Source organism: Mytilus galloprovincialis, chromosome 5, assembly GCF_965363235.1.
Source record: "Mytilus galloprovincialis chromosome 5, xbMytGall1.hap1.1, whole genome shotgun sequence".
Taxonomy (NCBI): Eukaryota; Metazoa; Mollusca; class Bivalvia; order Mytilida; family Mytilidae; genus Mytilus; species Mytilus galloprovincialis.
This window is the reverse complement of record NC_134842.1, coordinates 7,878,156-7,890,418: the sequence shown is the minus strand read 5'-3', so window position 1 is coordinate 7,890,418 and position 12,263 is coordinate 7,878,156.

Genomic DNA, 12,263 nt, shown 5'->3' with positions numbered 1-12,263 from the left:
ATGATAAGTGTATGTTTAGTACTTATTGACCGGACTAATAAACGGACTATTGACCTGATGGTAAGTGTATGTTTAGTACTTATTGACCGGTCTAATATAAGGACATTTAAGCTGTTGATAAGTGTATGTTAAGTACTTATTGACCGGTCTAATATACGGACTATTGAGCTGATAAGTAAATGTTTAGAACTTATTGACATGTCTGATATACGGACTATTGAGCTGATGATAAGTGTATGTTTAGCACTTGTTGACCGCTCTGATATAAGGTCTATTGAGCAGGAGATATGTGTATGTTTAGTACTTATTGCCCGGTCTGATATACGGACTATTGAGCTGATAATAAGTGTATGTTTAGTACTTGTTGACCGGTCTAATATACGGACTATTGAGCTGATGATAAGTGTATGTTAAGTACTTGTTGACCGGTCTGATCAACGGACAATTGAGCTGATGATCAGTGTATGTTAAGTACTTTTGACCGGTCTGATATACGGACAATTGAGCTGATGATAAATGTATGTATAGTACTTGTTGACCGGTCTAATAACGGACTATTGAGGTGATGATAAGTATATGTTAAGTATTGGTGACCAGTCTTATATACGGACTATTGAGCTGAAGATATTTGTATGTTTAGTACTCATTGACCGGTCTGATATACGGACTATTGAGCTGATGATAAGTGTATGTTAAGTACTTATTGACCGGTCTGATATACGGATTAGTGAGCTGATGATAAGTGTATGTTTGGAACTTATTGACCGGTCTGATATACGGACTATTGAGCTGATACTGAGTGTATGTTTAGTACTTTATGACATTTCTGAAATACGGACTAGTGAGCTGATGATAAGTGTATGTATAGTACTTATTGACCGGTCTGATATTCGGACTATTGATCTAATGATAAGTGTATGTATAGTACTTGTTGACCGGTCTGATATACAGACTATTGAGCTGATGATAAGTGTATGTTTAGTACTTGTTGACCCGTCTGATATACGGACTATTGAGCTGATGATAAGTGTATGTTTAGTACTTGTTGATCGGTCTGATATACAGACTATTGAGCTGATGATAAGTGTATGTTTAGTCCTTATTGACATGTCTGATAGACGGACTAGTGAGCTGATGATAAGTATATGTTTAGTACTTATTGACCGGTCTGATATACGGACTTTCGGGCTGATGATAAGTGTATGTTTAGTACTTGTTGACCGGTCTGTTATACGGACTATTGAGCTATGATGAGTATATGTCAAGTACTTATTGACCAGTCTGATATACGGACTTTTGAGCTGATGTTAAGTGTATGTTTTGTTCTTATTGACCAGTCTGATATACGGACTTTCAATCTGATGATAAGTGTATGTTTAGTACTTGTTGACCCAACTGGTATACGGACTATTGAGCTGATGATAAGTGTATGTTTTGTATTGTTTACCGGTCTAAAATACGGACTATTGAGCTGATGATAAGTGTATGTTAAGTGCTTACTGACTGGTCTGGTATATGGACTATGGAGCTGATGATAAGTGTATGTTAAGTACTTATTGACCGGTCTAAAATACTTACTATTGAGCTGATGATAAGTGTATGTTAAGTACTTATTGACCGGTCTAATATACGGACTATTGAGGTGGTGATAAGTGTAAGTCCTTTTTCCTCAATCAAAGATGACTTGACTTTAAAATAATCAGCTTTCTTATGAAAATATATTAAAACAAAACGCCTCGGACGCATGATACTTTATCTTAATCAATACGAGTTGTTGTGGTTTACATGCAGAATAAAAAATAGAGTATTAAACTGAATTGTTTACAAACTGCCAGATGTTCAAAACATAGGTCTCTTATATTGAAATTTTGTTTTTGTACAAAGTAACTCTTTTCTAGAGGATATCAGACATTTTCAATATTTTCCTGACAAGTCGAACTTTTTTATCATTCTGATTTAACCAACACATGTTCATGGTCCAAAAATCCGTGCCAAAACACCTGATATATATATATATATATATATATATATATATATATACTATCTACAGAAATAAGTAGTTTGATCAAATTAAATACTGGAGATAGTGAATAATATATGACGATATAGATATTTGTATGGCCTCTTTTGTTTTCCACATGTCATCAAACATTAGACAACCATTTTGGGATGTGCCCCGAACGCGTTCTTGGATGTATTTTTTCCCCTTTAAATCTCTCAAAGTCCCTGAGCTTTTCTCTGGTTCTTTCAGGCATGACGATTAATCAAGCTGATGGACTATTCCTAAGATGTTATTGGGGAGGATGTCCGTCAGCCAGAGCTTGTAACTTCTGTTGTCGCCGCCTTAGAAGGGGATGTATTGGTGGAACATGTGTGAGGAGACGAACATTGTGGTCATGGACTAGACACAATTGTCAATGTAATTGTCCATTTGCTGGGTATGTAAAAAACTTACTTCTATATATTTGATCTAAAGCAAAGCAAAACAGGTTATACATCAGTGATACAACTACCAAATAACATAAAAAAGACACATATAGGCATCATACACAGAGCCTATACATCGACCCAACAACAAGAATAACCAAAAAGATCTAGAGGATAACATATACAGATGGCAATCCTACAATTCACATAACTAATTAAAAGACATCTAGAGGGAACCTATACAGATGTTTTTACAATATCTTTATCTCAAAAATTCGTTCCATCTTTAATTCGTCTCAAATTCAAGAAGTTATCACAATATAATAATTAAAAAAAAACAATATACAATTGCCACCAAATTCTCTAAATAATAATAAAAAAAAAACATTAATTAGGATAAAGACAACAAGTGTCGAGGCCTTTGACCTTTACTCTCAGCATTTAAATGATTAATAACACTCTATTATTTGTTCATACAGAATACAAAAATAAGGCTGTTCGATGGAGAGAAAACAAATCCGGGTTACGAAGCGAAACCTTGGAGTGCACGGAATGTTTAAACTGTTTTAGTATATGCCTCTATAGAATAATATGGAAATGAGTTGATTATCATGATGATGATAAATATTTTTTCTGTTGTAGATAAAAAGAGACAACACAAGTTATCCATAATGTATGCTTTGATGGTAATCGGCATATTTGTAAAAGGATTTGAAAAATAAAATACAGTTGAACTGAATATTTTTTTTCTTTTTAATTACTGTTGGTTGATATAATAAGAATGTAGGTAAGTTTATGAACACGTATTTAATATAACGTTACTTGATACATCATGATGGCGTTGTCCCATATTTTTAATGGCTGTTTTTGTCCTTAAATTTAAGTTAAGGAATTCCGTGAATATGCTACTACTTAACAAGAGTTGGAAAATGTTTTTTTCTATACTTCGTAAACGCATTATATTATTAGATATGGACAATTTGAACCTGTCTGGTGAAACAATTTCCAAAAAGTAAGTTTTTCGCAAGAAATCATATCATACAAACAAAGAAAGTTGTGGAATGCTGGCTTATGCGACATCTACCAACTAAAGATCATAAGACGTAGATTCCAAAAAATAAGGGATGACCATTCGCCTTATTATTGACTTTTATATTTAAATTCCCTCTGGAAACTCTCGCCCCTCTTTTATAAACGATCAAAGCAATCCACATTTTAAAGTCAGGTATGAAAGGAATAGATGAATGATGATTATAACTACTCATTATAAGTTCTGATCGTGCGAATTTCTAGAAGTACCTTAAAAAAAACCTTCAAACGGAAAAAATAGAAAGTAAATATGTAATAATTGCAGCTCCTACTCAGACTTTGTAAAACGTCATCAGTGTCTGAGCAGAAAGTTGATGAACCAGGGGTATATCAAAGAACGTCTCGTCCTTTTTCTAAAAAAAGTTCATTGGAAGGTTCCAAAACATTGTTGATAAATATTCCGTATCAACTCCACAAATAATACAGGATGGTCTTGATGTATAGATTCTGAGTACTGACGTTGTTTATCATCGTAACAACATGTTATATTGTTTTTTCATTTGTCTTTGTTCTATTATTTATATTACTTTTACTGTTGGATTGTTTTCTGTGATATCCATTTAACGTGGATCGGTACATCCCGTCAGTGTGTTTGTATTATCTTTCATTGTTGCTGGTGTGTTTTGTATATGCGACTTTTTGTGTTTCGTTGGTTCTTATAACATGTATAACGTGACTCTGTACTTTAAAAGATTCTGTCAGTATGTTATTGTTCTATTATGTCATTATAATATGTTATAATTCTATTATAAATTAGAAAATACGTGGAACCACAAACGTCAAAATTATTTAATTACGTACTAGTACTAGTTGAATGAACTTATAAATTCTATAGAGCTGTCGGACTATTCTAAATCTCGGTCTATTTCTGAAATTAATTCTTACATACTTTTGATTGTTTAACCCTGTATGCTAACATTGCCAATGTGAAATTTTAAGAGTTGTTTGTATAAACATTGAAGGACTAAAATATGTGACGTATAAATTTTCTGACGTTAGACACGCGAAATGGTTTTTTTTAAAACTGTAACACGATGATGACTGCTGTACCCATATTTTGACTATTTTATTTATTATTTTTAATTAGTTCACGCATCATGAGACTGTCGTACAAAATGAGAGATTTAGCGCTATACAACCAGGGGTCTGTTGTTCAACTTGTGATTAAACTAATCATATGATTAATTTTAATCAGTCGTTTAAAGTTAATTACATGATTAGTAAATACAATGATTAAATTTCGTTGTTCAACTTATTTTAATCATTTTGTTTAAATTACATACATATGATTAAGTTTGGGTAGTTAGCAAGTGTTTCCCACAATGCATTGTAAATCAGGGCCTATAAATTAAACTTCCCTTTTTGCATTAAATTATAACATTCTTCTTTTAAACAGTTTAGTGGTGCCAATAGTTATTGAAAAAGTATCTTATAACATGTTCGTATTTTTTAAAGAAACATATTCACATTTTAGTTTTGTTTCCAGTTCATAATAAAATGTTTTTAAATGGAAAAATAATCTTAGTGAAAAGTTAAGCCCTGAGAATATGCCGATTTGTTTGGTCCCTGTTTACAATGAATTGGTTTAGGGTACATTTTGTAATAATGCAGCATGTTGTTGTTCTTGCTCAGAAACAATGTCAGTGCATGATTGTCTTCAATCCTCAATAAGAATGATCATTAATGGCCATGATTTTTAAGTTTTTACCCTGGTTTTTCACATATCCAGATCATGAGGATTCCTTTAAAAACCTGTCAGTTATGTTGTTGATTTAGTACAACCTCCTTCACATGCTAAATGACGAATTCATTGGGAAAAAAATCTCCATTGACGCGTAGACGAAGAGTGCTTTCTTTCACGTCCGCATTTCATCAAGTATGGCATGCCAAGTTAACATTTAAGATAATTTTTACGGATGGTATAGATCGCAATATAACAAAACTGAGATCGATTGTAGTTACTATGACATAAGGAGATACAGATGAACAATTATAAATATTCAATTATGTAAGTGCACAGTCCGTCACAGTTGTAATTCATATAGAAACAAACGAAAACCCCTGAATTACAGGCACATGCAAATAGCCGATTGCATACAAGAAGCAGATGCATATTTTGTCCCTTTTGTTATACCTTTGAATGAGATTGTGCAACAACTAACCAACAAAGATGTCTGCTTACTATGAATAAAATATCCATGGATTATGTTTATGTGTCTATTTTTTTTCGGCAAAAAGTGCAGCTTCTTGTTTGAAATACATTATCTGTATTGCTGTCCGTTATATGTATGCATGAAGTGTTTGCAAGTAGACGTTCAGCAAATTCTTATCTACTCTTAAATAACAATATATTCTTTTAAACCTTTCAGAAGTTATAAACACCTCTCCTATATATTTATTCAACGTGTTCAAATTTCAGCAGAAAAATACGAAAATAAACCAGCAAACAATTAATATCTAACACATGAGATCACTTAATGTCACTACATCGTTTGTTTGTCTCAGACTGATTGATAAAATTGAGAATGGAAATGGGGAAAATGTCAAAAAGAGAACAACCTGACCAAAGAACATAAAACAGCTGAAGGCCACTGGGTCTTCAACGCAGCGAGAAAATCCAGCACCCGAAGGTGGGGTTCAGCTGACTCCTAAATAAAATTGTGTACTAGTCCAGTGAAAATGGACGTCACACTAAACTCCAAAACATATTATAAGTGATCTAAAAATTAATCTAGACAACGGTGATGCCCCCCCCCCCCCCCCACACACTCCATTCTGAGGTAACTGTAAATATGAGACTTTATTTGAGTTGTTGTTGTGCCCTCGCAGATTTTAATTTTATTTTAAATGAAAACACATTAAAAATTGTATAAGAAAAAAATATAAATCGTAATTTCCTGTCGATATGCACATCTACATAGTATGTCCTTATAATCTAAAAGGTTTCATAAAATTCTGTTGTTGGTGACAAACTGTTGCAGTAGTATAATGAGGCAAATAAGTTCAAAGGGGCGTAACTCATAGAAAATAACATGAATCATAATTTCATGTCGATATGCACATCTACATAGTATGTCCTTATTGTCTACTATTCCACATGCATACCTTCAGTATATATGTTTAAATAGTCATAAAAGTGAAGACTTCCTATCATTCAAACTGTGGGAGGAGTTATCTATCCGGAAAGGATATGCATCTTTTATTTAAGCATATACTCCAATAATGACAAGTTCAGCTATCTCCCAAAAGAGCAAATATTAATAAAAATCAAAACCCTGACCACATGCACACCTTTGATATATGTACAAACAGAGAGCCAAGTTAAAACTTCCTAGGATTCAAACTGTATGAGGAGTTATGTGGAATAACTATATACCAATAATGGGACGGAAAGATGGACGGACGGAAAGATGAACGGACTGGGGACCCCCACCCCAATATAAAACATCCAACATTAACAAAGGCAAGAGGCTCCTCACTTGAGACAGGCGCAAAAATGCGTTGGGGATTAAATAAGTTTTGAGAGATGTCAACCCTCCCCCTTTACCTCTAGCCAATGTAGAATAAAGAACAACATAAATAACGCATAGTAAAACTCAGCTTAAAAGAAGTCTGAGTCCGAAGTAAGATAAGGTAACAAATGAAACTAAACAAAATGATATTTATACGCCAGGGGCACCCTCTCCGTGTTCAAAATATACATGAAATATTTGTCACTGTACCTTGTCTGTTCTAGGAATTCTAACCCTGAGTTTTTTATACGCTACATGTAAAGAAATCCTCGCTCAAATCTCAGATGAACCTCCTATTGCACCATTAGTAGATAAAGATTTGATTCCATTAAATGAAATTAATTTATGACCTACATGTACGTGTCGCTAAGAACACGAATATATAGCAAATGGTCAATAAATGTATATAAAATTCTCCATGTAATTTTCTCTATTGAATTTTTGCATGCCCTTCAGTGGCGGATCTAGATATTTTCATAAGTGGGGCCCCACTGACTGCCTAAGAGGGTCCCACTTTAGTCACGATTCAGTGATACCCCATATAAGCCCCCCCTCCTAAATCCGCCTCTGTCCTTTATTGTTAATATTGACGCAATTTATACTTTATCATGTCTTACTCGAACTATTAAACCGGAGAAGCATATAGTTGAGTGTTTACCTTAAATAGATCAAACATAATATCATGTTTTGTAATGATCCAAATTATTTGAATGACCGGCAATATCAACTGAAATTCCCCCTCTTTCCCAACTGGGGTGAGTTGCTTCTTTTGAAATATCTCTGACACTCAGAAAATCAAATGAGATTTTCCAGATTCTTGATAACAGGTGCTTGAGTTTGTATATTACACGTCAGTTGAGAAATATGACATCATTGACTCAGTCTTTTTTTTTTTTTACTAAAACACTAACATAAAACACTTGCGGTAGAACATTTTTATAATAAATAATTGGAGTGGAGTTTCAGGAGGGAGTATCTGGGGTCTGGACCCCTTTTTATTTGACAATCAAAGCCTTTGATAGGAGACATATGGTTGGAACAACCCTTTTAACTTAGGCACTGTTTGAAGCCCCCCCCCCCCCCCCCCTTTTCCCCCAAATGGCTGGATCCGCACATGATTTGGGTCCTCGTCAAACATAAGTTTTAATAATAAATAGGAAAAAATATATAATGTTTAAAAACTTCCGTGTAAAGATAAAAACCGTAAGGTCCGAGCTATCTGTGGGACGAAATTACCCATTAGTATTTACCTGCGTAAACTGTTAGGTAAGGGCGCTTCTGAATGTGCTATTATTTGAACTTCGAAAAATGGGGAAATTGGCAAAGACTTGCTTCCAAAATCACCTATGGCCTGTACATTAATGCTATGGTAACATTTATTATTTATAAAGCTGTTTTGCGTAATATTTTATTGAATGATTCCGCACAATAATGTGGCCGTCGTTGCAATCAACACCGTCACTGAGCGGTAAAATACAAACGGAAATCTGTCGAAGTGTGCAGTTTCATTCTGTTATCAAATGACCATTGAATGAGTGCGTCCGATCCTTCGCCCCATCTTGTCAAATCTCTTTCCAATTTATGTTTCAACTCATCTCCTAGCAAATATATTGTGTTTCTTTCAAAAATTAAAGCTCTTTCATAGCTGAAATCTCTTTCCAGGAGCTAAATATATCTTAAACATCTCATATTTCGAGGATAAGCTTATTTTTGCATTGGTACAGCAGCCATCTTGGATGCTTTAATCATATGATTAAAATTTAATACACCTCAAAGAGGTGGATTAAGTTTAACGACAGTTTTAGCCTTTTTAACACAGCGTTAAAATTAACGACAAGTTGAACAACTTACTAATCATATGATTAATTTTAATCGAATGATTAAGAAAATTTAACGACGCGCTAGCACTAACGACAAGTTGAACAACAGACCTCAGGTTTAATCCACCATTTTCTGCATTTGAAAATGCCTGTACCAAGTCAGGAATATGGCAGTTGTTGTCCATTCGTTTTTGATGTGTTTTGTCATTTGATTTTGCCATGTGATAAGTGACTTGCCGATTTGATTTTCCTCTGAGTTCAGTTGTTTTGTGATTTTACTTTCAAATGAAAAGCACACGGCATAATTTATGATGAAAACAAAAACAAACAAAACAACAAGAAAAACAATCGCATCCAACAATACTCATTACATTACAAACTCTTAAAAAGTGCATAAGCATATATTTACATGATCAACCATTACAATAACCGGAAACACTGTTGTAACGAAACGAAAGATTAAATGTTGAGTTTTATAAAAAAAAAATCAATATAATGTTCAACAATAAGAAAAGATATGCAAGGCTGTTACATCTAGGATGATGTGGTATGAGTGCCATAGAGACAACTCTCCATCCAGGTCACAATTTATAAAAGTAAACCATTATAGGTCAACGTATGGTCTTCTACACGGAGCCAAGGCTCACACCAAACAGCAAGCTATAAAGGACCCCAAGAATTTCTAGTGTAAAACTATTCAAACGGGAAAACCAAGGGTCTAATATATATAAAACACGAGAAACGAGAAACGAGAAACACTTATGAACCACATGAACAAACGACAACCACTGAACATCGGATTCCTAACAGGAACGATGTAAAGACAGTAAAAAAAATCAGAGTAAAACAAACACTAAAACAATTAAAAACCAGTTTTGAGTACTGTCCCCTGATATGTCAAGACGTATCGCACAATACTCCGTCAAAAAGTGATAAAAATCGTTGTTTCGAAACCTAAAATGAATGCAGAAGTGGAAGCATTGTGTAAGAAAATGACCCAGGATCGCTTTCTGAGGCTTTTAGAAGGTCTACAAGGTATAGAACCGTTTATTGATAACAAAGAATCGACAGCTCATCAAAATGTAAACACAGACAAAATGGCGACCTACGCCGAAGTAATTTCAGATACACACTTAAGTCAAGTTAACACACTATCCGAACAAACTAACATTGAAAACATCAGTCAATATAGTAAACCAAAGGAATCAAGTGACCCTAGTGATCTTGTTAAGCCAATTTTTCTAAAAGATCAAGATGTGCATGGCTCAGAAAAACCTCCTCGGGCGCAATGGCTAACTAATGTTGAAATCTTCAAATCTATTAGTGCCAAAGTCCCTAAACAGTGTATAAAGGGAATACAGAGAATCAGAGAGATGTGGCGAATTTATATGGACAATGAGGGTGACAGACTGTCTTTGTTGGTACAGGGGTTAAACTTACGTGGCAGGCAAGTACCCCTTCACTCACAAAACCCTCACAACCCATCAACGCTACAAAAAGACACAATACGCATAAAGGTGAAAAACATCCCCCTTTCTGCGGATGATGGGCAAATACACCGAGCCCTAACCCTTCAAGGCTGTGAAATACAAGGTTTATTTCGAGAGTATCTAAGAGTAGATGTTAGAATGACAGCTTGTGAAACAGGAGATAGGCTTGTTATTAGCAAGACTCTAGACAAACCAATCCCCAGAAATCTGCCTATTGGAAGATATTTTGGGAGAATTTTCCATGCTGGTCAACCAGAGTTCCAAAATAACAACAATAGTGAAAGAGAAGAGAGAACATGTCACAAATGCCTTAAACCTGGCCATATGTTATTCCAATGTCCCAATGACTGGGTGTGCAAAACATGTAAGGAAAGTGGTCACAAAATGTTAGACTGCCCACAAAATTTTCAGACTGTTGATGAACATGACCATGACGAATCTAGACAGCAACCTGAGAATGACAATATAGCATCTGTTGACAACACAGATCAGGATGAAAATGTAGGGCACACTGAATTAGAAGTTCCAACAATACCACCTGCTAAAAAACAATCTGAAAAAAAAAACAATAACATCAAAGCATCTACTAGCAAGACAGTTGCACCAAAAAGAAATAAAGATGAAAATAGTGACAATGTAGACAAAGCACAACCTCCAATTGATAGATTTGTTAAAACACCACATAGGAGAATAGTAAATGCAAGTGACAGATCACCTCCAACACCTACAGAAGCTTTGCATGACAAAACTAGTGGAAATATTGGAACTAAAAAAAGTAAAGGATAATTCAAATGTATAGAAATCACAAAACAATGACAATGATTGTACAAAAATTATAGTTTTATCATACAAATTAACTAAAAAAAAAAATGACAAAAATGACAAATAAATTACAGCTCATTTCAAGAGTTTACCAATCAAATAGACAAAACATAAATTGTAACTTTTGCTTAATCAGTTTCAGTTTTATTTTTGTTTTGCTGAAATTTTATCTTAATTTGATATCATTTAAAAAAATAATAAAAATATGTAAAAGTTTAAAGCTCTTTAAAAGAGTTAAAAGTTGCTATGAAGAAGTATTTTTCAAATGTGAATTTGTACTAAAATGTGAAGCATGTAACCAAAATGTGAAAATGTCAAATGTAGTGTGTAAATGTTGTTTAACTATTATGATACATGTAATCATACATCAGCTGTTCAATGTTTACATTATAAACATAGGAATTAGGTTTTTACCTGTGCTATTTATAGTAACACGATTTACACTATCAGTTAACGGTGAACAAAACAAGAAACTTTTCATTCTGAACCTTACATCACTGATGAGATACCTACAAATCAATAAAATATATACACGTAATACGATAGAGAAAAATAACTACTTACCTGTAGAGTACGTATATAGTCCGGCAGTATGCACTTATATTTGTCCACAACAATTTACTTTTCAATCCGATAAAAAATGCACAAAATATATATCAAGTGCACATGTATACAAAAAAGCACCGAACCATTTCCATTGTATTGAATTGAAAAACATTGCAAGTAGCGTAAATCCTACGATTGAAAATATTTCGAAACATGTTATATGCTGTGTTTCTGGTTCTACACTTTATAATCGTAAAAACATGAACGACATTAAATTGTCCACCTTTCAATCGTGTCAAGTTCATGCTGTTAATGTGATACATATTTACATGATAGTATTTTCCTTTCAAACACAGACATCGAATTCTAAATTATTTAATTACGTTTACCATGCGGTAATTCCTACACTATCAAACTATCCAAATTTATTTACAATGCGTTTTAAAATACACATTACTTTCACGAGGTTTAATAGCGGAACAATTGGCTTAAGGTCACACCAGGTGAAAGGTAATTATTTTGTAGGTTGTATAGACATGATAGATATGTGTAACAAC